This window comes from Abramis brama (assembly GCF_963993115.1).
Source record: "Abramis brama genome assembly, chromosome: 2".
NCBI classification, from domain to species: Eukaryota; Metazoa; Chordata; class Actinopteri; order Cypriniformes; family Leuciscidae; genus Abramis; species Abramis brama.
The window spans coordinates 1,077,393-1,101,903 of NC_139964.1; the positions used below are offsets into that span (position 1 = coordinate 1,077,393).

Genomic DNA, 24,511 nt, shown 5'->3' on the forward strand with positions numbered 1-24,511 from the left:
GTACTGTGCACTGTGACCCGGGGCTGTGTTGCATTCTCAATTATTGGTTCCGCCACTCTTTATATATACTACGTTATTTAATAAAAATAATCGTGGTTGACAAATGAAACTTTTGAGGAAAAATACAATACGGAGAAGTTACATACAGCACAATTTTTAAGACCCAGACATCAAAATTCAAGACTTTTTAAGGTATTATTTCCAAATTAATAAATTCAATGCTTTTAAGGCTTTTTAAGACCCCGCGGGAACCCTGTCCTGCTGTGTTTCTGTTTTCCTTCTTCACGTGATGGCACTGAGCAATGGCACTTAAAGCTTAAAATGAGTGTTTAAAGGTGAAGTATGTCGTTTCTGCTCCTAAACTAGTGGCACCCAGTGGAATTACACAAATAAAGCAACACTGCAAACCCTTCTCCTGGTTAACAGATCCCCCTTCAGCCTCAGCCCTGTTGGTGGCCCGGGACTCGCTGCCCGACGGTCTAAAAGATGATATCAATAAATGCATTGTTGATCTGACTTCTTCGCTTCTGGGTCCTCTCGGCTGCAGAACCTGGCAGTGCTTATACTGTAAGACACCTCGCCATACACAAGTGCTAAAAAAAGCATTATAAACAAAATGCATCAAGATAGAAATTATTAAATTAGTTGTAAATGTAATATCTTTAAATACTAATACAAAAAGAAAAGAAAATAATACATTGACTTGGGTATAGGCTATAGGCCTATTCTTTGCTCTAACGTTCAGGCAAAAACTGTCTGACGACCTGAGCAGAACACAGAGATAAACACACACACTCTTCTGGGGTTTACACTGTAGCCTTGTGTAATTAAAATGTATTAAAGCTCAAATCCTAAAAAACATTAATAACATTAAAATAAGGTAATAAGGCTTTAAAACAACACCAAGGTGAGTAAATAATTACTGAATTTCCAACAAAAAGTTCCAACAAAAAAAAGTTGTGGGTGTCTCACATCGTCTGCTAGCGGCGTAGGCCTATAGTGGCTTTAAACCAGCCGAATTCACTCATTTATGAGATCTCTATTCCACCTTTTCTTGTAGAGTCGTAAGGGAATTTGTATTAATTCATAAAGCTGCTGTTACCAGGGGCCTGTTTCAATAAGGAGGTTCAACCAACTCTGAGTTAAAACTTGAACTCTGAGTTGACTTACCCTGAGATGGGAAACTCTGAGTTTTTGGTTTCAGAACAGCTGAAATTAGTTAGTTCAATCAACTCTGAGTTGACCTACTCTGAGTTAAGCGCGTGCACCACAACTATAAAAAGCCAATGGAGCGCAGATATTATGAGTCACCATGGCAACAGCGCCAGACAAAAAGAGGTCTGCATATTTCTTCACATTTTAATTACTGTTATACAGTGATGGGTGTAATTAATTACCAAGTAATCTAAATACTGTAATTTAATTAAAGGGATTACTTTTAATTCTTCTGTAATTTAAAGTTAAATCTGATGTAATTATATTAGACTATAGAACAATTCTTCTGTATAGGCTATTTAACATACATTTTAAAAAGTTATATTTTTAATGTAACCTTCTCCCTCTACACACTTTGGTCAATTCAATGATAATTCATGCAATTGTATGTCGTTTATTTGAAAGCATTAAAAGTGCTGTTTCTTGTCTCTCCTTGTATTGTTCAAGTGTTTAAGGTTGACATGGGATTTAGTAATTAGTAATAAGTAGACCAATAATTTCTAAAGATAGTCATTATTACATTGATCTAATTACACTGTTGAAGATGTCATTTGTAGTTAGTAATACAAGTAACTTGCCCAACTGTTATAATATCAGAGGTGAAACTGGAAGAACAGTGTGTTATTAACCCTCTGGGGACCAAGCTGTTTTTGGGGTCCTTGAGATGTTCTGACATGCCTTGACATTTGTGCTTTTTTCAGTTAATTATAAACATGTTAATGGCAAAGGTGTAAATTCACTCTATATAGCACAAACAGGGCTACCATAATATGCAAGCAACGTGTATGTAGATGTTTGTATTTTTAAGAGAATAATGTTTATGCGTGGTTATTGGAAAAAATTAAAATGAAAGTTGCTGAATTAAGAACACAAAACACATATTAAATATGTGTCCACAAGACTTTTGACTAATGGATGTTGTCCCTTTTAGTTCTAGCTTTAAAATGATGTAAAAATAGTCTTGCTTTATCGTTCACAAAAAAAAAATACATTGATTTAAATGGTGTAAAACAGGTTTTGCTTGGAAAGGCAATATGCGAGGGGGAGGAGTAGTTTACACCTTAGATTAAGGTGTCCCACCCACTCTGAATAATGACTCTGCATAATTAGCCATTCATTCAGGTGTGACACTGACTGAGCCACAATGCAAGGACAAAAGATGTATTTAGAAGAAGACTTATATTGACCATTTAAGATTTCGCTTACATCTCTCTTGTAAATATGTTTTACTATTTTATTAAAAATGTTACAATTACAACAATAATTACAATTTCAACAATATTTCAACTGTACTCTTTCTTTATATATATATATATAGCCTATATATATATAAAAAAAAAGATTATAGGCCTACATTTTATCATATGTATTCATTAGTTTGAATATAGCCAACATTGGAACATCTAACATCTTAGTCTATGAATTTATTTTTGACAAAAATAGTATTTTTTTTGCAGTTTAATACGTTGATTATACAAATACATTTTATTTCAACATAACAATATTATTCCATTCGATTTTTACTCATCTCAGTAGGCTATAGCAAAGCAGTTTATTCTTTCACACACAGACGCGCGATTCATATTTAGGCTAAACAGTCTTTACAAATATGTACCCTTCATTCATCTCACAGAAAGGCGAGTCATATTATAGAAATGCGATTCATCTTTTTGCGGTTTGCATAGGCCTACACTAACGTTATTCCATAACGTTATTCCACACGTGAGAAAAGAAAACAGCCTACCTCACTCCTCAGCGGGATCTGCTCCTCATATCAGGAGATATTGCTCCTCATATCAGCACTGTTCTGAGGAATCTTTTCTCCATAAGGTAGGCTATATTATGCCTCACTCGATCGCGACGCGCTTTGTTTACAGCTGATGTGGGCGTTTCACACCCCTCAGATTTTGCGTTTGAATAGCACGCGCTCTCCGGGGAGTGGTCACATTACTGTGAATTAGCTCGTAATGAGCTCGACTGGAGTCGCTCTCTTTTTATACAGATTACAGAAGCTGAGAATATTTGTTTTTTATATAAATGACTTCATTTAACAGATGCGATCTCAAGCTTTATGCCCGTGGGTCTGTTTGCCTGTTTGACTGAATTTTCGCGGAGTTATAGATCATTTTCGAACGCGTTTCAAATGGGAGTTTACTGACAGAGAGAAGGGAGAAATCGCATCATGTTAATTTTTCTTTATTTGTCAAAAAGCAAAACACTTTATTTTTATTGTGAGTATACAGAAAAAAAATAGAAACTGAACAGGATCGATTGATGTATTACACGAAAATGAAAGATCAAAATTAACAGAGCATTTAGTGTTTATTTTCATTGCTAAAAAAAAAAAACGAGCAAAACGCGCCGGCGCGTTCTTGGTCCCCAGAGGGTTAAACCTAATTTTAATTTTCATGTAGGTGCAATCCTGCAGGCATTAAAAGAACATGGCAGCAGCTGAAAATTAAATATAAAAACATAATTCAGTCAAGTAAGGCTTGAGCATATCATGGGTGTAGGCTACCTGACTTTACATTTGACATATTAAATAACTAAAGCATCCAGTGTCTAGCAGTGCAGCTGCATTTACGGCTGAGGGAATTCCTGGAGGGACTTCAGAGCCAGTCCCAAAGATCCAAGGGCCTTCATAAAATGTAAGAGGTTTACATATGTGTTATTTTTTTATATAGGCTATTTTTGATATTTCCATTTATTTTACTTTGGGTTAGGATTTTTGTTGGTACCAATAGATTCTGATGGTAATATCTGGCTTTTGGAGCCTCCTGTCCCAACAGAACCCCAGGCAGTTGTAAGTCGCCTACTCAATACACCAGAAATTATGACAAATAGTGCTATAAAGTGTACTCAACCAAATGCTCATCACATGGGGATAAAGAGTTTCTGCTGCCACAGAGAGGCCTAATGTTAATATTATGTGTCTACACATCAAACAATCTACCCATTCACATTTTTTCACATTTTTATGTGGAGTAGCCTATAGAATCTAAGTTTAAATCTAAGTATAAACGGGTATTCTTATCTCTCCCTCCGCCCTCAGAGTGTGGAAGAACAGCAGGAGGACGGTCCAGCAACTTCTGGTGCACAGATGAACTCAGTTCAGTGATTTCCAGTAAATGCCACAGTTTAATTCTGTAGAATTTGTTTAGAACTACATTATGTAACTCTAATCTACTACTGTGTTTTCAGTTGCCAGTTAAAGAGTTATATAGACTTCATCTTATTAAAAAAAATACAAAAATAGCAATATTTTATTTATTAATAAAAAATAATTTTATTAATAAAAATGTACTGAAAGAATGAATGAGGTGTTTAAACGCCACTTCCTCTTTAAAAAAAGGGGAGGAGACCGAAAGAAACTCTGGGTTTACTGGAGAAAACCTGCTCCCGACCAGGTTAGGTTCACCATGGTAACTGACTCTGAGTATAAGTTACCTCTCTTTCAGAAACAGGCTTGACTTACTCTGCTTTCTCAGGTTTAACATACCTCCCTTTCTGAAACAGAAAACTCAGAGTTTCCCTCATTTCAGGGTTAACATACTCAGAGTTTTCACTTAACCTCCTTTCTGAAACAGGCCCCAGCTTATCTCCAGTCTCCAAATATGTGATTATTCTCTTAAATATATGTTTTAGGTTTTAAATGGGTTGGTGCTGTTGGTTAATGTCGTAACTGCAGTCGTGTCTCGCTCTTATCTGTCGTTTTAGACTGACTTGAATTGATATTGTCTCGTAATATTGTTAGATTAAATAACGTCATGAACTTGCCATAGCTTGATTGTTAGTGAATTGGCGCCACTGAGGGACGGTCCATCATTGCTTTCTCCCAAATGAAGCCAGTTGAAAAACATCGGATGAAGTGAATTATTTCCCAAGGTAAAAAAGAAGAAAAAAAGTGATTAACATGTTTAAAATATTATGATATAATTTTCGGATTCCCTGCTGCCACATTTTTGTACTGTACAATTTTAAGCTATGCTGTATTCGCTACTTGTTCTGTCTTCAATAAAACATAAATAAATAAAAAAAAGGCCAATTTGATGAAAACAGGCTGGAGAAAGGACATTTCGCAATCTTTTTTTTTCTTTCTCGGATATTCACTTTGTCGATAACAAAACAGCGGAAGTGTGAGGAAACTCGGCTTATAACGTCGCAGTTTTCAATAAATCAACACAGACTGATATCAAAATAATCCGTTATATTTACTTTCACTTTCGATATCCAATCCTTTTTATTGCCCAGTTTTTGTTTTTTCAGTTCAATAGAAATGTTTCATATGGTCTTATAAACACAGATATGATAACATGACACGATATTAAATAAAGACTGACTGAACTTACCGTGACATATGATCGTTTGTTAGGGTTTTTAACGTTCCGCTTCTTCTCGGCTCTAACGGAAGAGTTTTAACTAGCAGAACGTCATCATCAGGCGCTCGAGCGCGGGACAGCCGCTGAAGGACCTCTGATGTGTCACTCTATTCAGTGCCTGATCAGAAAACATGCGCGTTCAACATTTTCTGTCGCCTTAACTATGCAGATTATTTTGAGTAACTATGCACCTGTTTGCATATGTATTAATGTTGCTTTAAAAACAGTATTCAAACATATTACTTTCTTATTAGTCATCCCTGGGAGAAAACTGAGGGGGAAAAACTACCATTTTATAATTTGCCTTAATGCAAGTATCTCAGTACCAACATTAAAAACTTTAAAACATTGTTTGTTAAAGTAATAACTGGACTGAGTGTTTAGTAGGAGTGAGCGGGATACACACTAACGCGGGCTGTCACACACTTGGTTTAAATACTTCCACACACAAGACGAAACTAAGAGTATTTACTAGTTGCCATATCAACACTATATAGAGAAAAAAAGTGCGCCAAAATTCTGAATTAAAAAAAAAAAAATGTATTTCGACATAATAACGGGACATTCTAATCTGCATTAAGCCACATTAAACGTTCTTATAATTATTTTCTATGGGAGGAAAATGCTTAATAACGTGTTATTAAACGCGTTGCATTCAAATTCTGGGCTCATCTGATTTTTTTTGTACATAGTACAATTTTTTTTGTACATAGTGTATAGCCTACTACTTTATTATGATTTTATTAGGCTATCATAATGATTAATAAATGCATGCACAATTATCCGTGAACTTGATAAATGTTGCAGATATGTTTTATTATGCACAAACAAATGCCTTTCAACTTATGTGTGCAAAACTCAGAAGTAAATGAATGTGCAGCAATTTGTACAAATAGAGTAATTTATGTTGTAGCCATTAAAAAAGCGCATTTAGTTTCATATTTGTTATAATGTTATTTTTTTCCATCTATGTTGAATATGAAAAGTACGCAATATATCGAGAGACATGGAGTGGGTCAGACATGATTTTGACCACTTCATTAAGTTTTGTTTTGTAGAAAACCTTTCTTTAAGAAGGATGAACTGTGTCTGTCTCCATCAGAGGCTGAATAAGTCCCGCCCCTCAGTGTCATTCTTGAATATGATTGGAGAAGTCACTCTGAGCTCCTTCAGCTCCACCAGCCTGAGAGATGATTCGTTCGTCCAGCGCTGGTTTAACTCCAGGCTCCGCCCATTTCTACCCTACGCCTCCGAGACGTTCCTGTCCTGTCTGTCCACCAGAGACTTCAGCTGCGACACCTTCAGGAGCGTGTGAGTTTACAACACACACACACACACACACACACACACACTTGTTGACGCAGCTCTAGACTTTGTCTCCTTCACAGTGTCCAGAGCTTCAGTCAGAGTTTTGACATCATGTCCACCGAGACTCAAGCGAACGTCTACGTTGACTTCATCAAAGTCTTCCTCTCTAAGAACAGCACTGCAGGTTGGCGTCTCTCAGGAACAGGTGAAGCTCAGGGTTTGTGGGTAGCGCTCAGCTGTGACGTGTTGCTCTGTGTTTAGGGTGTGTGGGCGTCTCTCAGGGCAGCTCTGATTGGCTGATCAGCAGCTTTGGACGGTTCTCGGTCTTCACCACAGTGACTGACCTGCAGAGACTCAACCCCGGCTTCAGTGTGGTACGCACACACACACTCACAGCACAGCAGACATCCAGCATGTACAGGTGTTGAGGCGTGTTCACCTGTGTGTGTGTGTGTGTGTGTGTGTGTGTGTGCAGTTGGACACTCTGAGTCTGTTGAGCGTGAGACAGTTAGTGGAGGTTTCCAGCACTCCTGGATCTCTGTCCAGCGCTGCTGCCGTCTATAACCTCCTGATCCACGTGCCGGACGCACAGCTCACCGCTTTCTACACTTCTCTATCTGCAATGCTACAGGTGATGCACACTCACACACACACACACTCACACTCACACTCACACCAACACACACTCACACACTCTCACACTCTCTCATTAGTTGCAGCCCTAGTTTTGATCAACTGTTTTTGGAATATCTGTGTTCTGATTGGCTCTGTGTGTAGTATCTGTGTTCTGATTGGCTGTGTGTGTAGTATCTGTGTTCTGACTGGCTGTGTGTGTAGTATCTGTGTTCTGACTGGCTGTGTGTGTAGTATCTGTGTTCTGATTGGCTCTGTGTGTAGTATCTGTGTTCTGACTGGCTGTGTGTGTAGTATCTGTGTTCTGACTGGCTGTGTGTGTAGTATCTGTGTTCTGATGGGCCGTGTGTGTAGTATCTGTGTTCTGATTGGCCGTGTGTGTAGTATCTGTGTTCTGACTGGCCGTGTGTGTAGTATCTGTGTTCTGATGGGCCGTGTGTGTAGTATCTGTGTTCTGATGGGCCGTGTGTGTAGTATCTGTGTTCTGATGGGCCGTGTGTGTAGTATCTGTGTTCTGATGGGCTGTGTGTGTAGTATCTGTGTTCTGATTGGCTGTGGTCTGTGTCTGTCAGATGCAGGGTGTTGTTCTCCCTCCTCCAGTGAAGGAAGCGTTCCTGCAGCAGGTGTTTGACCGGGCCAATCTGACCACGTTATCAGATGATAATCTGCAGAACTGGATCCTGAAAATACTGCCTCCGTTCATAGCGAACATTACAGTCCAACACGTGACGACTTACTTCAGCGTCGTCCAGCAGCGCCCCTGTCCGATCAGCCAGCAGGTTGTAAGACTCACACACACACACACACATGTGGACACACTCAAACTGGTGTGTGTGCTCACCGTGGCTTGTTCTCATAGGGTGCAGCTGCTGAACTCGTCCAGCTCCACCTTCCAGCCCGCAACACAAGATCAGATCTACCAGCAGATCCTCGGCTCTCTCACAGGTGTCCGTCCACCCGTCCCTTCATCCGTCCATGTGTTTATCACTCCATCCGCTCACCCCTCTGTCTCCACAATAACCATCCTTAATCATATCTCACTAAACTACACTTCGGTTTCTAAAGGGGGTTTTCATAGCAATGTCATAGAAGAACCATTTCGGGTTCCTCAAATATCATCTCAGCGATCAGTTCTTAAAAGAACCTTTTTTTTCTTTGAGTGAAGAACATTTCAATAATCTATACAACCTTTTCCCACTATAAAGAACCTTTTGTGCAATGGAAAGATTTTATGGATGTTAAAGTGTCTTCAGGGATCCATCAATACCCATCAAGAACCTTTTTTTTAACAGTGTACCATTTGAAAAGACTGCTCTGGTTTGATGGTTTTAGGGAAGTGTTGGCCACTTGTCTGTGGGAAACCAACGAAGACTGGTTGAAGCTGTTGTTTCAACAGAACTGGCATTAGTTTGAAGCTAGAGTGTTTGTAGAAGACGCCCTGATGAGCTTTAACAGCTTTATCGTGATGTTTGTGTGTTTACAGTCTGCCTGTGACGTTCCGCTGCTCGGCTCCTGCGAGCTCCTTCCTTCAGTTGAGTGCGGAGCAGTTGAAGAACATCTCTTCCAGCATCAATCAGAACTGCACCAACGTCCAACCCGATGTACGTACAAGAGTGTGTGTGTGTTTATGTCATCAGAAACAAGCTCTATACAAGCTAAATGCATGTGTGTGTGTGTGTGTGTGTAATGTGTCTGTTGGTTTATATTACATAGTGGGAACCAAATGGCCCCACAAGGATAGTAAAACCTGAGATCACCTCCATTGTGGGGACCAGCCAGCGGTCCCCATGAGGGAAATGGGTTAATAAACATACTACATTATATTTTTTTGGAAACGTAAAAATGCCGAAAGTTTTCTGTGATGGGTAGGTTTAGGAGTAGGGTTAGTGTAAGGAGATAGAATATACAGTTTGTACAGTATAAAAACCATTAAGTCTATGGAGAGTCCTCACAAAGATAGTGAACCAGACATGTGTGTGTGTGTGTGTGCAGGTGTCGGCGGCTCTGGCGAGCAATGCGGCCGTTCTGACGGTGGACTCTATCCAGGCTCTGGGTCAGTCGAGCACGGGTTTGAGCACGGCTCAGATCAGCGGCGCCGGAGGGAATGTTCTGTTCAGCGCTCTGTCTGTGCTCACACTCGTACAGGGCTGGAACCTCGATCAGGCCATGATGATCATACAAACCCTGCTGTCGTCTGGACTCTACCAGGTACAAACCCCAGTGACGCTTCAGAGCCAACGCTGAATCAACCGCTTGCGTCTCCGAGGAACTCCTGAATGGATCAGTGTTGTTGAACAAATCCTCATATCAGTGATTTATTGAGTAGGCACTTATTCTGAATAAGTACTACTTTGTGACCGCTAAAAAGTATGTTCTATATAGTATTAATGTATTTCGGATGTAACACATTTAGCATGTTGTCATTATCATGTGATCTACCAGCGTCTCTTCACTGCCATTCATTAATCCTCTCCCGTGGCCTCATGGGATAGTAAAGTGTCCATCGTATGCACACTTCAGAGTCTCACCGGAAGTAGTAGGTCATCCGATTACTGTGATTTCGGACATGCTGTTTTTGTTGTTGTTGCCTATTATATAGTAGGGAAGAGTGCGATTTCAGATGCAGCCTCAGTGTTGTTGAACAAATGGGTTGAGTCGATGATTCAGTGACTCACTCATACAGACTCGTTGGCCTACCTCAGTCTACTCGGTCTCAGTTACAGATGCTTCCAAATTCAGCAGCCAGATTATCAACAGGGGCTAAGAATGGATCATATCTCCCATGTCCTTGCCTCAGTGCATTGGCTCCCTATAAAGTTTAGAGTACACTTTAAGATTCTTCTTTTCGCATTCGAGGCACTGCACAGTTCGGCCCCGGATTATATTTGTGATCTTGTTAGGCCATACTCAGCCTCTAGGTCATTAAGATCTTGTGATCGGTTACTTTTATCTGTCCCTCACTCTCGTAGTAAATCAAAGGTGAGCTCTGGAACGGTTTACCTTTAAGCATCAGGGCCTCTCCATCGCTGGATGCTTTTAAATCCGGTTTAAAGACTTATTTTTACTCTCTAGCATTCTAGTGATGCTATGTATGTGTTAGCTAGTGTTATACGTGTTTTGTTTTGTTTTCCTCAGAGTGTTTTTATTGAACATCTTATCAAGCATAAGATACACTTTACAATACATTTCCTTTTTATGTTAACCCACCCAAACAAGAACAATCCCCACCTGTTGCACCAATACACATTAATTTAAAAAAACAAAACAATCATTAACATGTATTAGAGAAGAAAGCACAAGTACGTACAGTATATTACTCCTCTGAAATTGGGATTAGAGAGGGATCCACCTTCCTAATTTGGTCCAGAACCGGTTACCAGTTATCAAAAAATGTATAGGCACAGCCTGCTGTAACATACCTTATTTTTTCCATGGTCAGATTGTATAAAAGATCATTGAGCCACATTTTAAATGTTGGAGGGGACTTGTCTTTCCATTTAAGCAGTATCTGCCATCGAGCTAAAAGAGTAGTAAATGCTATGAGGCTTTTGTTGTTTTGATTTAAGTGAAAATGCTGTGGTACAATGCCGAATACAGAGATCATGGCATCAGGCTCTATGACTGTCTCCAATGTGTCAGAAATAAATTTAAATATAGACTTCCAAAAATCTTCAAGTTTTGGACAGAGCCAAAACATGTGAGACAGAGTGCCTGGTTTGGCTTCACATCTATCACAGTGAGGATCTATGTCTGATTTAAATTTTGCCAGTTTTACTTTAGACCAATGCAATCTATGAACAACTTTAAATTGGATCACTCGATGTCTTTGACATATTGAAGATGAGTGAATGTTTTTCAGTATAAATTCCCATACATCCTTAGAGATTCCTATAGCCAGTTCCTCTTCCCACAATCTTTTCACGTGAGCCAGAGATCCCATATTATGAGTATTCATTGCACTATAGATTTTACCAATGGCCCCCTTAGAGTATGGATTCACTTTTAGAACAGTCTCGAGAAGTGTCTCAGGTGGTAATGAGGGGAAGTGACTAACAGATGAAGCAACAAAACTGCGAAGTTGAAGATATTTAAAGAAGTGAGTATTGGGAATTTGGAATTTAGTTTTCACTTGCTGAAAGGTTGCAAAAGTATGCCTTTAATAGTATTATCGGACCATATTGCCACTGCCAGGGGCTCAATCATCAGTGCAAGTAATGAGGGGGATAATGGGCAACCCTGCCTAGTCCCGCGGCCTAATTGGAAAAAGGATGATATGTTATTATTTGTCCGAACTGCTGCTACAGGAGAGGAATATAAAACAATAATATATTTGGCACCAAAGCCAAATTTCTTCAAGGTATAGAAGAGGTAGTCCCACTCCACCCGGTCAAATGCTTTTTCAGCATCAAGTGACAGAAGCACCTCAGGTATATCGGGTGGAGTGGGATAGTGAAGGAAAAGTCTGCGTATATTGTAGAATGAATATCGATTTTTGATAAAGCCAGTCTGATCATCAGACACTATTGAAGGTATAACAATCTCTAATCGACATACTAAAAGTTTGGCAAATATTTTACTATCAACGTTTAACAATGAAATGGGTCGATATGAGCTACAATCTAATTTACTTTTACCCTTTTTATGAATTAAAGAAATAACTGCTTGTCTCATGGTTTCTGGTAACAACCCTGAGATGAAGGACTCATCATAGACAGCGAGTAAGATAGGGGAAAGTTCTGAGGAGAATTTTTTGAAAAATTCGCTCGGGAAGCCATCTGGCCCCGGGGATTTTCCACTTTGCATGGTGGCAATTGCCTTCAATATTTCGGCCTTTGAAAATGGCCTTTCCAAATCTGAGGCATATTGTTCATCAATAGTGGGCAGAGTAAATTTGCTAAAAAATGAGTCAAACAGTACCTAATTACTACTAGATTCAGATGTATATAATTGCGAATAATACTCCATAAACCTATTATTAATCTCTAATGGGCCAGTTAATTTTTTGTCGTGTTCATCAGTAATTTCGAGGATGGACTGGTCGACGTTGCCGTAGTTGATGAGCTAAGATTTTTCCTTATTTTTTTCCGCCGTGTTCATAAGACTTATGTCTGGATTTATTCAAAAGGTTCTCAATAAGTTTCGTAGATAACAGATTGAATTCCGTCTGAAGAGCCAATCGTTCCTTAAATAAATCAACCGATGGCGAGTGTGAGAGAACCCCATCGATTTCCAGAATATCACTTTCTATCTTTTTAAGCCTTTCCTGTTGTTTTTTCTTTACACGGGCGCTATACGATATGATTTGGCCTCTGAGATAGGCTTTTAACGTTTCCCAAATTAGACAGTAGGACACCCCTGGGGTCTGGTTATGCTCTAAAAACTCATGTATTTCCTTAGAAATAAATTTAACAAACTCAGTATCTGAGAGTAGTAATGTATTAAATCGCCACGGTCGATATCCACTGCTATTATTAGGCAAGTTTAAAGTAATTAACAATGGTCAAGTCAAGTCAACTTTATTTATATAGCGCTTTTCACAATACAAATTGTATCAAAGCAGCTTCACAGTATTAAATAAAATAGTACATCAGTGTTTGTTTCTAGTGTAAAACGTCCACGTTTGGTAATGCTGATCAATAGTATTGTTGATTGATTAATTAAATTAAGTATCCCCAACTGAGCAAGCCAAAGGCAACGGTGGCAAGGAACCGAAAAACTCCATCAGGTGACCTAATGGAGAAAAAAAAACCTTGGGAGAACCCAGGCTCAGTCGGGGGCCAGTTCTCCTCTGGCGTTTATGAACTAGAGACCGGATTTAACTGTAAGATTAAAAATATTATATAAATGCCTGGCTGAAGAGATGCGTCTTTAATCTAGTTTTAAACTGGGAGAGCGAGTCTGAGCAACGAACAGTATCAGGAAGGCTATTCCATAGTTTTGGAGCTAAATGTGAAAATGCTCTCCCTCCTTTGGTTGATCTGGATATCCTAGGTATGACCAAAAGCCTCGAATTTAGTGATCTTAAAGAGCGCGATGGATTATAGGGCGATAGAAGATCCGTTAAATAGACTGGAGCTAAGCCGTTTAGGGCTTTATAAGTCAGTAGCAATACCTTGTAATTAATACGGAACTTTATAGGTAACCAATGTAGTGATGATAAAATCTGTGTTATATGATCATATTTTCTTGATCTAGTAAGAACTCTAGCGGCGGCATTTTGGACTAACTGTAGCTTGTTTATTGAGGATGCAGGACAACCAGCTAATAAAGCATTACAGTAATCTAGTCTCGAGGTCATGAACGCATGAACTAACTTTTCTGCATCAGAGACAGATAGCATATTACGTATGTGGGTATGGGTGGGTTTTGTGGGTGGTTTTTTGAACCGATGATTAGTACCTCTGTCTTGTCTGGATTTAATAAAAGAAAATTGCGCGTCATCCAATCTTTTATATCTTTAACACACTCTGTCAATTTGGATAATTTAGCGTTTTCATCTGGCCGTGATGAAATATAGATTTGAGTGTCATCAGCATAACAATGGAAACTAATTCCATGTTTCCTTATAATATTTCCAAGTGGCAGCATATATATTGAGAATAATAGAGGGCCTAACACAGATCCTTGCGGCACTCCATAGTTTACAGGAGTTATGATCGATTTTTCTCCATTTAAATAGACAAAATGATAGCGGTCAGATAGGTATGATCTGAACCAGCTTAATGCTTGTCCTTGAACACCAGTATAATTTTGTAGTCGATCTAAGAGTATTGTGTGATCTATAGTATTGAACGCAGCACTTAGATCAAGTAAAACTAGTATTGAGATACAGCCTTGGTCAGAAGCTAAAAGTAAATCATTTGTGATTTTAACGAGCGCAGTTTCAGTGCTATGGTGCGGTCTGAATCCAGACTGAAACTTTTCATAGATGTCATTTTCTTGCAAGAAAGAGCCCAGTTGAGCGGACACAACTTTTTCTAGTATTGTAGACATTAAAGGAAGATTTGAAATTTGTCTATAATTTGCTAGGTTATTTGGGTCTAATTGTGGTTTCTTAATGAGTGGTTTTATAACTGCCAGTTTAAATGTTCTTGGAACATGACCTAAAGATAAAGATGAGTTAATAATATTGAGGAGAGGCTCTTCCACTATAGGTAACACTTCTTTCAGTAGTTTAGTTGGTATGGGATCTAATAAACATGTTGTTGTTTTAGAGGAAGTGATAAGTTTATTTAACTCTATTTGTTCTATAGTTGTAAAGCACTGTAATTGTTCTTGCGGGGTGATAATTGAGGCTGAGTTATAAGGCGCGATTGAGGATTGAACTTTTTTTATAATTGTGGTTCTGATGTTTTCTATTTTCTCAGTGAAAAAATTCATGAAATCATTACTACTAAACTGTAACGGAATATTTTGTTCAGGTGACGCTTGTTTATTTGTTAGTCTAGCCACGATGTTAAATAAAAACCTAGGATTGTTTTGGTTATTTTCTATTAGTTTACGGAGGTGTTCAGCCCTGGCTGCTTTTAGGGCCTTTTTATAACGTGACGTACAATATCCAGTGTTCCAGAGAGAATGGTGCTCATAGTGCTGGTTAGTTCCTCTAGTTCATCTGTTTGTTTGGGTTCACTGAGCAGCTGAGACAGATCCGATAAGCAATTTGAAAAATTATCTATGGTGTATGGCAGGGAATGACAACTGGCGGCCCGCGGGCCAAAACTGGCCCGCCAGCAATATTTTCTGGCCCGCCGGATTATTTTGGAAGTCCTAAATGCTGCACAAAACTCTTCCAATACTTGAGAAAAGCCGTAGTCGCGCGGCGATTTCACCGCTGCATACTGTGTGAAACGCACATAGGGAATCATGCGGCGCGGGATTACATTTTAAAGTATAACTGTGCGTTTACACCGGACGCGAATAGCGCGCCAAATTCGCGCCTGCCGCGTCTAGTTATACGCTTGACCACTTTGTGTGCATTCGCGCGTCAAAAGACGGTAGCGGTCAGAACTCTGGTGTACTTTGGACCGAGCGGGCGGTCTGACTGACAATAGCCCACTCCCGACATCTTTTGACAGCGTATCCGCACTTAATTCTGACCACCTGTACACCTAGCTCTGAGGAGCTGTTTGGTACTGAAACCATTGTCAGTCAACAACATTCTTTTTTTGCAAGGATGTTTGAAATAGTTCGGCAGAAAATAGCCTACACCATTTGTCAGTAGGGCAGTATGATTTCGTTTATGTTGCTTTGAAATTTGAGTGATAGGCTTTGTCCTATTCAATTTATGTTATTTATATTTCATAAATTTTTCCTGTGGCATTTTTTTTCTCTGCTGACAGTACAATGTTAAAATAGCCTAATATTTATATTGACACGAACCCAATTTTTGTATAGCATTTATAATTATTATAGGCTACATAATCTCCTTCTTTCCGTTAGAGACATTTGAATGTGAGATTATGGAAACGAGATCTAAATTTTGCGGACCCCTCAGGTCGGGAAATAAAGCGGGTGAACACAGAGTGTAGCCTATTTTAAGCGGTTGCTGAATAGAACCTTGTGGGAGCGGGACGGAAAAAAACAGTCCCGCGCAGACCTTCTTAAACCTTAGGTGTGTATGTGTGTGTCCCGAATAAATAATAATAATAAAAAAAGGAATAAAGTTCAAAAGTCAGACTGTAAGGGAATGAGGCATGATTGCTATTCACACCTTTATTAAAATGGCTGTAATCTGTTACCACAATAGTACTTGATCTGTGTAAAATGATTTCCTTGATATATCATGCCTAAGGTGTTAAATTCAAAATCAAAATTAAAATTTGTCTAATCCAGTAATTATTTTTTTTCTATTTTTGATCTGAGCACAATCAGAAAATCAGAAATTCGTTTTTTTCCATTTTAGTTCAGGAAATAAATAATGGAAAAACAAGTCGTTTTTCATCTTTTTATTTTTGCATTATAGCGATTATATTTTCACGATTATAGGCCTACAGTATATAAGAGTATTTAATTTGTATCCATAGGCCTACTCTGTGTAGCTGGCCCGCCATCTACTGGCTAAAAAAAATATTGGCCCGTGGCCAAAGTTACTTGCCGACCCCTGGTGTATGGAATGATTGTTCTGCCTAATCGATAACGCGGCGCAGCATTACATATTACAGGAGTACGTAATATGCAAGTTACCATGTAATGGTCAGTTACATCATCACTTTGTGGAATGATATCTATATCGGTTGGATCGGTTCCATGTGATATAATTAAATCGAGTGTATGATTAAAACGATGAGTTGGTCCGGTAACGTTTTGCTTAACCCCAAAGGAGTTTAATAAATCTGTAAACGCAGCCCCTAACGCATCATTTGGATTATCTACGTGTATGTTAAAATCTCCAACAATTAATGCTTTATCTACATTGACCAATAGGTCTGAGAGAAAATCTGCAAATTCTTTTAGGAAATCAGCGTAAGGCCCTGGCGGTCTATATACAGTAGCCAAGGCTAAAGATAATAGGGATGTTTTTCTAGCATCTAAGAGCGTAACATTTAGTACAAGTACTTCAAATGAAATAAACTTATAACCCGTTTTCTGAGTAACACTAAGAAAATCTCTATAGATTGTTGCAATACCGCCGCCACGACCAATCAGACGGGGCTCATGCTTATAGGAGTATCCTGATGGAGTAGACTCATTTAGACCGAAATAATCATTTGGTTTAAGCCAGGTTTCAGTAAGGCAAAGTACATCGATGCTATTATCTGTGACTATTTCATTTACAATAACTGCCTTAGGTGTGAGTGATCTAATGTTTAGAAGACCTAGCTTTAGAAATTGTTTTTGTTTACTAATAGCAACATTTTCTGGTTTAATAACAATTATATTTTTTCTAGATCCTGCAGTAGATTTATTATTTGATCGCACTAAACGAGGAATAGACACAATTTCTATGCAATGTTCTACACTAGTATTTATATCAGTTAATTTGGTGCAGCAGAGACTATGATTTGGACTTTTGGTTACTAGTCAAAAGGTATTTAACATTTTGGAGATGTTATCCGACAGAAGATCCGCTCCGAATCTGCTTGGGTGTAAGCCATCAGCACGGTAAAGCCTAGGACGCTCCCAAAACAGATTCCAATTATTTACAAAGAGCAGTTTCTGCTCATTGCACCATGACGTTAACCATTCATTTAGCGCAAATAATCTACTAAACTTGTCATGTCCTAGACGGTACGTGGGAAGCGGTCCTGACACAATGATCGTTATATCAGGCGATGTGCTGCGTACCGTATCGATCAGATTCCTGAAGTCTTTCTTCAGAACCTCCGTCTGGCGCAGCCTGATGTCGTTCACTCCCGCGTGCAAGACCACAGTTCCGACGCGCTCGTTATCGTTCAGAATCTCGGGAACGTGAGCAGCGATTTCAGAAACACGAGCACCAGGAAAGCAGTGACTGTGCACCTTACTTTTACCTAATGTACCGTGGACATGCCGAACGATGGAATCGCCGATGATCACAGCATCGCGTTCTGTTTCGCGAAGAGGGGAGAAGCGGTTTTGTGTGGATATCTCGAAAACCGGGAGGGTCGGAGAGAGTTTTCTTGGTCTAGACCTGACTCGCGTCTTCCGCTGCGGAACCATCCAGGCTTCGTGGTGGCGTGTTGGAGCCAGAGTGAACGAGACCATGGCTGATCGCGACCTCGGCGCTCGGGACCGATGCTGAGTAACGCACGGAGTAGACGAGGTCGGAGTCAGCGGGTTATTAACGTTAATCTCTGATTTGTGTGCATCGGCGCGTGATGTTTCAAGAGCTAACCGCCGGTCTATCAGCTCGGCCTGTCTTAATAAAAGGTCGTGGATCTGTTTCTCAACAGCTTCCAGCTCAGACTGCAACGCGTGTAGCTCAAATGTGTCCTCACCTGCACCAAAAGGTAGACTACTTACATCTGATATATTCGCCATTTTAACAGATGGACAGTAAGTTAGCAACTACGCTACCAGTGATGCTAACAATATTAATACTAATTTATGACTGAAGTCTTAGATATAATCCGTCTTTTTAGTGGTACGGGTGTAGAGTAGACGCACGATAGGCGAAAAATGTTTGTAAGTGAGTGTTAAGAAGACGCGTTCAGCCGTGATCCACGGACGTAACCTATAGGAGTATCCAGCGTTGGATCACTAATAGGCTTGAGACGCGTCTGCTCAACAGTCCGCGTTGGAACTATGAGGTTTGAGCAGTAGTGCTTCTCAGTGAGGAAAAGTAGAAAATGTTTGTTGTAAGTAAGTTTAAAGAGTAAAATCAAGAATTATAAATCAAATCGATGGAGCTCCAAAGACAACAACGCGTTCAAACACGACGCATGCGCATTCGACAACAGGAAGTCCAATGGTGCGTGGTCTGATATCACTATTGCCTGGTATTCACATTTACTGACTAATGAAAGTAAACTATTATCAACAAAAAAATAATCGCCAATAAACAAAAATGCCAAACATCAGTCATTCCGTAGGTTTTAAGAAGCTGATTAAGTACTACTGTTGAGCGAGTTAGTTGCATGGTCTTGGGTGAACTACGATCCAGTGAGGGCGACAGTACACAATCTCCTCCTAATATGACTTGATGTGTATGTATATAAGGTATTCGGGAGAAGAGGCTGGTAAAAAATGCACTATCATCCCAGTTGGGTGCATACACATTCGCTAGAACTACTGGGTATTCAGTCTGCCCACTACTATTATATAACGGCCAGCAGAGTCAGCATCAACTTTTGACACTACAAAAGGGATTGTCTTTTTGATCAAAATAGCCGTTCCCCTATATTTGGAATGAAAAATAGAGTTAAAATTTAAGGTGTGAGAGTACTTTTCGGCGTTTGTAAGGGAAATTTTACATTTAGATGTGTTCTTTTACTCCTAGATGTGTATCACTTGTATTAACATTGAACATTTAACATTGAACATGTATTTGTACTCATGAAGCATTATTAAAGATATATAACCAAGCTTTTAGAAAATGCATAAGTTAGGACAAGCTTGCAGGAACAAAATGTTTTGGGTGATAGACGGCTTAGTAGAAATAGACTGTGTACAACAAAATGTCAAAGTGACCTATTGTACGTCAAGTGTGAAAAGTATGTGCGCAGCTTTGATAAAATTAAAGATAGGCAAAATGTGTGAAAATGAAGCAGCTAAAAACAGGAACCTTTTGCAGACATGGGTATTGTGCTGTAGAATTTAGGTTGGACAAGAGATCTCGAACAAAGACGTTTCCTTTTAAGGTAAACAAGACTTGATGCAGCCGACCCAGGATGTGTTAGGGGTATATAATCATGACAAGGGGAACTAACCTTGCCCTTCCATATCAGACTCTGACTGATGTGTGAACTGCCTTTCTTGCAAGAAATAAAGATCTTTATAACTTTTGAAATCTCCAGCTGTCTTCCAATTATTGTTTAAAGTCTAGAAAGAATTTCCACGACACGTTTCACTGGGTGATTTAAAGATTTAACATTCCAACTAACAAAGTTTATCTGGCAAGTACCTGATACATCAGTGTGAGCGTTCATTTATATTAGTGTTAAGTATTTATAAGTTGTAGTAGTACGGATCCAGCCAAGTAACTTTTGTGCCACGTAAACAGAAGAGAGTCCCTCCACTAACCCAGAGTTAGCAAAACAAAAAATAGGAGCAATCAAATTAGTGCAACAGTAACTTCCCCAGTCACCAACTAGAACATGGTGAAAAAGTAACCCCTCACAAATAACAAATCCACACATAAAGTGCTTTTTTAAAGAACTCTAGCTCTGCGGCTTGCTTTGCACAGACATGTTAACAATATATATAACAATATTTTAATATAACCCCAATATTCCAAATTAAATAGAAAAATAAAGGAAGAGTGGTGCTTTTGATCTTCTAACAGACCTTAAGACTGGTATATAAAAAAAAAAAAAAAACAACAACAAAAAAACAACAACATTACATATAAACTTAACAGTAACTGTAGCACAGCCTTAAAAAAAAGGCCTTAAGAAAAAAAAAAGGCCTTAAGAGAAATTAACTTAACTGTAGTCCCATATCAATAAGCCTAGTTGTTGCATTTTGCATTATTGTTTACCAAACTTTATATTTAAATATTTATAAATTATAATAAAAAAAATTTTTTTCTTCAAATAATAATAATTCAAAAGAAAAAAAAATAGCGAAGCTAAGCCATCTCACGCAGAATGTTGTCCTTAACATACGCCATGGCCTCCGCTGCGTCTTGAAACTGCTTATCGTTCCCGTTATACGTGATCCGAAATCGGGCTGGATGTAGGAGACCATAGCGGACCCCCTCTTGTCCTCGAAGTAGTTTACGGACCTCGTTAAACGCCGACCTGGCGCGGGCTACACTTGGTGGATAATCAGGAAAGATGAGTATGGTTGAGCCGTTGTGTTGTAGCGGGCCAGATTCCTGTGCGAGGCGGAGGATTTCGACACAGTCTTGATGGTAGTGTAATTTTGCTATAATCGCTCTTGGTTTGCCATCCATACGTTTTGCCTGTAAAGTGCGGTGGGATCTGTCAATCAGCACGTCTTTATTAATTTTAAGAACTTTTTTAATCAGCCTTGAAACAGAAGCAGGGGTGCTGGAGCCATCTTCCTCAGCTACATTCATAATGCGGATATTTGACCTCCGCATTTGACCTTACATGTCCAAACATTTCTCCTGTAGATTTTGAACATTTTCCTCCAGCTTGCGCACAGAGTTTTGTAGCTCCGTGATATCATCCGAGCATCCTGAGAGTCCTCTTTCCATGTCTGACACAGTTGTTCTAATCACTTCCAGGTCTGACCGAAAAGCTGATGTGTTGTTAGCTATCTCCTGCCTAACTGCTTGTAGCTCTGATCTAACTCCGTCAAACTCTTTAGCCATGATTGACTTTAACTCGGTTTGGAAAAGCGTGGTCATCTCCGTTTTAATAGAGGACAATAACTCTTCCTTCATCTCCGTCGTCATATCAATCTTTTCTCCAGTTTGTTGAGCTTGTTCAGTCATCTCGGGTGTCGCGTTAGCTCCGTTGTTAACGCTAGGTGTGTCGGTGCTCGTCTTGTTAGCAGAGGCCTTGCCCGTATATTTGTATTTACGCAGGTTGCTCGCCATTTACATTTATCAGGGAACAAATCGTCTTCGAAGATGCAGGGCAGTCTTGGATAGTCTTTTTGTATCACACAGTTGATTAAAGCACCATTTAAAAGGATAAAAAATATAAGTTTGTGCAGAGCTCTCTAAACTTGAATCCTACTCCATTGCCTGCTCGCTAGCGCCCCGTGATATACGTTATGTGTGTGTATTTTTATACATTTAGATTGATTTTAATACTTGATTTTTATCTCCATTTCTGTCTTTCTTTTCTACTCCTTCAGTCTCTTACATTTTTATTTGTTTGTATTGTGTTGTAAAGCACACTGGATCAACTATGGTTGTGTTAAACTGGAGCTATATAAATGAATAAACTTGACTAGATGTACTAATACACATCTGTGTCTCTGTCCACGGCAGATTGACAGTGCGGACCGACTGGTGGGATTGGGTTCGCTGATCATTGGTGTACAAACATCAGTCATCAACGGTATCTCAGGAAATGTGTTGCTTCTGGCCATGAAATCTCAGTCATTCTTGGCCAATGTCATCGGCGCACCCATTATTCTCCAACAGACCATCGTCAGCCAGGTAACTAACACACACACACACACACACACACACACACACACACACACACACACGAGTACGTCTCAGGTTTGTCTCGTGACGTCTCTCTGTCTCTCTCTAGATCATCTCTGTGAACAGCTCGTCTGACGGCATCATCACAAACGTTCCTGACCTGATGGCGACGGAGATCCCGCGCAATTTCCTGCTAAGCGTGTCGTCCTCTTCCGCGGTGGTGCAGACGGTCAATCAGAAGAAGTGGAAACATGAGCAGGTACGTCAGGCTCGTCACGAATCTTAGAAGAAAGACCCTTCATCTGTTGGACCTTTCAGAGTTTCCCATCAACTGATCAGTTTATGGATTTATTTTTAATAAAAATAATAAATAAAAAAAATTATGAATTAAACAGCTCGTTAACATGCTTCATATCACGAGAAAACAATTATTTATCCCATTAAATATGAAAGTGTGTAATTATTTAAACAGGACCTATTATCCCCTTTTACAAAATCTTGATGTTGTTTTTAGAGAACACAAGCACAGGTTTTCATGCTTGAATGTTCAACAACACGTTATTTTCCCCATTAGCCATTGTTGCAGCTCCGCTCTTCCCAGTCTGTCAGTAACGACTTCCTGTCTCTATGAAAATTGTTTTTGTTTTGCATATGTGTGATGAAAATGAACTTTTGCGAATGTAATGTAGAGGGCTGTAAACTGTCGTAGACCTTGTAAAGAGATTATCCATGAACCATCAACACTACAGATCACTCCACAAGAGCTGAAACTGTAATAAATGTAAAAACTGTGTATGGATAACAGCACATGATAGATGATTGTTGTCTTGGTTATCATTTTCACACATTTTCTTCTATGTTAAAAAAAAAAATCAATTTAATTTTGTTCTCTTTTTAATCATTCAATGAATTTTATTTCAAATTCTGCACACCATCTATCTGGCAAATCTAAACTTTATTGTCCAGTTTCATAGAGAACTGTTTTATTTTGATAAACCCGCCCACCGTGATGTCGACTGGTTGAGGTCCATCCTCTCCTTGTGTCTTTCCTAAAACCCAGCTTCTGTGTTCTGGTGCCTGACAAACTCAACACCATTGAAGAGAGTTTCCTCCAGGAATATGGAGTCAGCAGTTCTAGTCAGCCGGGTCAAGACACGTGCCAATTTTAAAGCTTTTTTTCCGACAGAAACCCTATCATCATCATCATTACTCTGGCCAGATTTAGGCTGGACGGGATGAATTTGGCAAAGGGTGCAAACTGTAGTGGGGTGCTCACAAATGATCAAAACTTTACTAAAGAGGGACTCACAAATGTAAGCATAAAGAAAAAAGGAATTGCCGGAATAAACAGAGGGTTCATCATAAAGTTATTCAAGTGTAATAATGCAAGGAATTTGAGGAGCTGAGTGAGAAAGATCCATTCACCACAGACAGAAAACTTGCCACAATGCTAGTCAATGCTATTAGAGAAGCAACAGAATACAGAAAGTTTGTTTATGATTTAATGAAAAACTCCCTCAAAATAATAAAATTAAAAATTGTGTATGCCGTGGCCCTTACTCTGGACTTACAAGGACCTGCAGTACAAGAACCTTTTTTTCTGTTTGGAGCGCTACATATTTTTTCTAGCCTTACTCTGATTGGAAAATGATTGGATGCAAAGTACACACAAGTGCCTGTTTGTTGATCAATTATACAGTCAAGTCAAGTCATCTTCATTTATATAGCGCTTTTAACAATGTAGATTGTTTCAAAGCAGCTTTACAGAGATAAGCGTATCATTTAAGGTAACAGAGATTGTTTTGGCTTTATAGCAGAGTTAAGTTATTTTCCATCTAAAGTTAGTTTTGATTGATTTGCTTCCGTCGCAACGATCATTTGTTATTAAATTAGGGGCCGCTAAGACGACACCATTCCCTCTACACAGACTTTAAACGCGAACCTGTGAGAAACGCTGACGTCAGCATAACAGTGAAAGCTAATTCCATGTTTCCTAATGATATCTCCTAATGGTAGCATGTACAGAGTGAACAGCAGCGGTCCTAGTACTGAGCCTTGTGGTACGCCATACTGAACTTGTGATCGATGAGACATCTCATCATTTACTGCTACAAACTGATAACGGTCAGATAAGTATGATTTAAACCATGCTAGTGCATTTCCCGTAATGCCAACATAATGTTCTAATCTATTTAAAAGAACGTTGTGGTCAATGGTGTCAAATGCAGCACTAAGATCGAGTAACACTAATAGCAAGATAAAACCACGA

The 24,511-nt window shown here is 39.3% G+C and overlaps 1 protein-coding gene across 2 annotated transcripts in view; it reads right to left on the reverse strand.

The window, feature by feature from the left end:
• The window catches only part of LOC311077432 (NACHT, LRR and PYD domains-containing protein 1 homolog), a 146,277-nt gene that overhangs the window by 71,343 nt on the left and 50,423 nt on the right, over positions 1 to 24,511 (reverse strand). The window contains exon 1 of one of the 2 annotated variants that reach the window (XM_084105886.1): positions 5,565 to 5,684. The exons of the other annotated variant lie outside the window; for it this stretch is intronic. The gene's annotated coding sequence lies outside the window, so the exon portion shown is untranslated. Of the gene's footprint in view, positions 1 to 5,564; positions 5,685 to 24,511 lie in introns of those variants that run through there. 2 annotated transcript variants of the gene reach the window in all.